Here is a 4,303-nt window from a genome sequence, read left to right on the forward strand (position 1 = left end):
GCCTCTCAGTTTCTGGAATATTCCAAGGGGTTCTCAGATGCAAGCCTTCAGATATGCTTCTACCTCTGACACACGTGCTTTGCTCTTGGCTTTCTTGGGCCATTTCCATACACAAACGTAACTACCACCTTCTCAAGAAACTTTCTTTGATCAACCCATCCAATCTTATTTTGCTGCCTCTTCTCAAGCATCCAATTTGGCCCCCCATAGAACTTAACACACCTTATATTTTTTCACTTGTTCACTTCTTTTTTTTTTTCTCATTAAACTTTTGTTTTAATGGGTCTCAAAATCCTGTGACAGATTTTTGGTCAAGTTGTTTCCATTAAAAAGTACTGATTTTAAAAACCAATAACTTAAAACTCACACACACACACACAAATAAAAAAAAAATGTCCACAAAACATTCTTTCCTTCTGAAGGTTTTATGATGCATTGTTATCACTAACCAGTCTTTTACTATAAAACTTAAATGGCCAATTGACACAAACCGTCCTGAGACGTGCTTCCACCACCAATTAAGCCCGGGGTGCCAGGTGTTGGGGATAATATTCATTTAGTTTTCTGAGCTGCTTTCTGGGCAGCCTTGGTGACCTTGCCAGCTCCAGCCGCCTCTTGTCCATTTGTTTGATGACACCCACAGCAACCACCTGTCTCATGTCACGAACAACAAAGCCCAGAGGAGGATGGTCAGAGAAGCTCTCAACACACACAGGTTTTCCAGGGACCATTTCAACAATGGCAGCATCACCAGATTTCAAGAACTGGGGACCATCTTCCAGCTTTTTTCCAGAGCGATGATGCAATGATCTATCTTCTCCTTCAGCTCAGCAAACTTGCAAGCAATGTGAGCTCTGTGACAATCCAGCACAGGTGCGTATCCAGCACTGATTTAGCCTGGATGGTTCAGGATAATCACCTGAGCCGTGAAGCCAGCTGCTTCCGTTGGTGGGTCATTTTTGCTGTCACCAGCCACGTTGCCACGATGAACATTTTTGACAGATACGTTCTTGACATTGAAGCCCACGTTGTCCCCAGGAAGAGCCCTACTCAAAGCTTCATGGTGCATTACAACAGACTTGACTTCAGTAGTAACATTGACTGGAGCAAAGGCGACCACCATGCCAGGTTACCAACACCAGTCTCCCCTCAGCCCACAGGGACGGTACCAAAACCACCAACTGTGTAGACGTCCTGGAGGGCAGACGCAAGGGTTCATCATTTGGATGAGTTGGCAGCAGGATGCAACCCAGAGCTCCAAGCAGTGTGGTTCCACTGGCATTCCCATCATCACGGGGGACTTTCCATCCCTTGAACCAAGGCATGTTAGCACTTGGTTCCAGCATGTTGTCCCCATTCCAACCAGAAATTGGCACACATGCTACTGTGTCAGGGTTGTAGCCAATTTCCTTAGTGTAGGTGCTGACTTCCTTAACGATTCCTCGCATCTCTCTTGGCTGCAGGGTGGCTCTGAGGAATCCATTTTGTTAACACCAACAGTTAGTTGTTTTACACCCAGTGTGTAAGCCAGAAGGGCACACTCACGGGTCTGCCCATTCTTGTAGACACCGGCTTCAAATTCACCAACACCAGCAGCAACACTCAGGACAGCACAGCCTGAGATGTGCCCGTAAACCTTGCTTTTCATAAAGTCTCTGTGTTCTGGGGCATCAATGATGGTTACATAATAATACCCTGGTCTCAGATTTCCACAGGGAGATAGATATCCGTGGTGATACCATGTTCACGTTCGGCTTTCAGTTTATCCAAGACCCAGGCATACCTGAAGGAGCCCTTTCCCATCTCAGCAGCCTCCTTCTCAATTTTTTTTGATCTTTTGTCGATCCCACCACATTGGTAGATGAGATGGCCAGTAGTGGAGACTTGCCCGAATCTCCGTGTCCAGTGACGACAATGTTGATGTGAGTCTTTTCCTTTCCCATTTTGGTTTAGGTTTAGTGGTGGTTTTCATGACACCTGTGTTCTGGCGGCAAACCCGTTGTGAAAAAGTCACTTGTTCACTTCTTATATATTGTCTTCCTGAATGCTGAGATTGCTATTAATAAAACAATAGCATGTTGGTCAACATATAAAGTGAAAGTACAATAAAAGTTCCCATGTTAAACTTCACAATCTAGACAGTGATATCCACATGCTAAAAATGTTGAAAGAGGAATGAGTGAAGTTATAGACCCCATGGTTTATGCAACAGCTAGCAACGACTCATCCAGGATTAGAACTCAGGCGTCTGAATCCTTGTTGCTCAGCAGTACCACCATTAGAACAAACAAGAAACAATGCCCCTAGCAGGTACAGTAGTGCCCGGCACACACAAGTCACTCACTAAGTATTTGTGGCAAGAACAAATGAATGAATGTACACCAACAGGGGCAGAGTAGGGATGCCTTCAGTTAGCTTTTCAGATGGGATTGAGTATAATAATTGAATATAGTAAGAGATAGCAGAGGGAGACAGAACATGAGAGACTCCTGACTCTAGGAAATGAACAAGGGGTAGTGGAAGGGGAGGTGGGCGGAGGTTGGGGTGACTGGGTGACGGGCACTGAGGGGGGCACTTGAAGGGATGAGCACTGGGTGTTATACTATATGTTGGTAAATCAAACTCTAATAAAAATAAATAAATTAAGAAAGGAAAGTCTCTCAAGAAAAAAAAAAAAGAGATCCCAGAAAGATTAAAAAGAGGAGAAGGAAGCAGAGAAGATAATCATAGTGACCATTCCAATCTGACTGTGAATGAGAATTACAAGACATTGCAGATTTACTCTAGACCTGCAGAATGATCATCACATTATGGGGGCCAGGGAAACATGGACATTGTATTTTTTAAGGTACCAGGTGACTCTGATGATGTACAGGTGGATGAGCAGGAATACGTGTCTCTGGTTCCTACTGGAAATACAGCAAAAATCCCAGTGCTTGTTTTCTCAGCTGAAGTCTACATTAAAGACATACACATGTACCGTTTCTCACTAAAGTTATCTTTTTTTCCTATCCATGTGTGAAAATTAACAAAAGGAAACCTTGTTTAAAATGGAGTTGCGTTGAGACACCTGGGTGGCTCAGTGGTTGAGCACCTGCCTTTGGGTCAGGGCGTGACCCTGGGGTCCTGGGATCGAGTCCTGCATCAGGCTCCCTGCAAGGAGCCTGCCTCTCCTGTTTCTGCCTCTCTCTCTTTGCCTCTCTCTGTGTCTTTCATGAATAAATAAATAAATATTTAAAAATAGATAGATAGATAAATGATAGATGATGATGATAGATAGATGATAGATGATAGATAGATAGATGATAGATAGATAGATAAATGAATAAATAAATAATGGAGTTGGGAGGTCAGCAGGGGCTCTTTCATACCATCACTCATTGGTTGTGGACTCCTACAGGAAAAGAGAGACCTTGCAAGTCCATATGATTTTAGCTATTTTGTTACTCAAGTGGGAAAAATAAAAAAAAAAGATTTCCTCCTGCCTTGGCAACAGCCCAATCAATGAGAGAGGGTCACAGTTCAGCCAGTGAGAAGCCAACTGTACCTCAGTCTCCCAGTTTATGCCAACGGACTCTTTGCTTATAGAAGCCTTCCCAACCCCCTCCTCCCCTCCATGAAAGAGCGTCGTCTCCTTTGTTTTCAGGACTTGCCTATGATTGTGCCAGAGTGTGCAGATTTCAGATTGCAATTCTCTGTTACTCTTGAATAAACCTATTTTTGCTGGTAAAATAACTGACAGTTTTATTTTTAAGATTAATATGTGCATCATCAGGCCAGAGAAATAACAGTGTAGAAACAATTATCTTAATTCCACTTTATGTATTTTTTGGCAGTCTTTACCCAAACAACCCCTAAGTACCTGAAACTGTACAAAGAGAACATATCTGTATAGAAATAAAGCTCTTCTCCCAGTTTGATGCTACAGTATCATCATTTGAGTCATGAAGAAACTGAGATACAAAGAGATCGTGCAACCTGTCCAGAGCCTAAGAGCTGATCAGTGACAGAGCTAAGATCAAATTTAGGTTGATGCGTAAGTCAGGCCCTTGCCTACCTAATAGAAACCCACCTACCTTGAAAAATAATGTGTCCCAGTTTTTGAGGGGTGAGGAAAATATTCTACACACACACAGACCCATACACACCCAGAGACATACACAAATTAAGGTATATCTGGGGAAACGTAATGAGTTCAATGTGTTTGAGCTACATAGTGTGAAGTCATAAATGAGAAATGAGAATGGAGAGTCAGAAAATAACCTTGGAAGGCGACGTTAGAGATTATGGAATTTGTCTTTAT

The 4,303-nt window shown here is 42.9% G+C and overlaps 1 pseudogene; it reads right to left on the minus strand.

Annotated features, from left to right (window-relative positions):
- Positions 1-552: 552 nt before the first annotated feature.
- On the minus strand, positions 553-1,982 carry LOC112908345 (elongation factor 1-alpha 1-like; annotated as a pseudogene).
- Positions 1,983-4,303: the final 2,321 nt, after the last annotated feature.

This window comes from Vulpes vulpes, chromosome 12, assembly GCF_048418805.1.
Source record: "Vulpes vulpes isolate BD-2025 chromosome 12, VulVul3, whole genome shotgun sequence".
NCBI lineage: Eukaryota > Metazoa > Chordata > Mammalia > Carnivora > Canidae > Vulpes > Vulpes vulpes.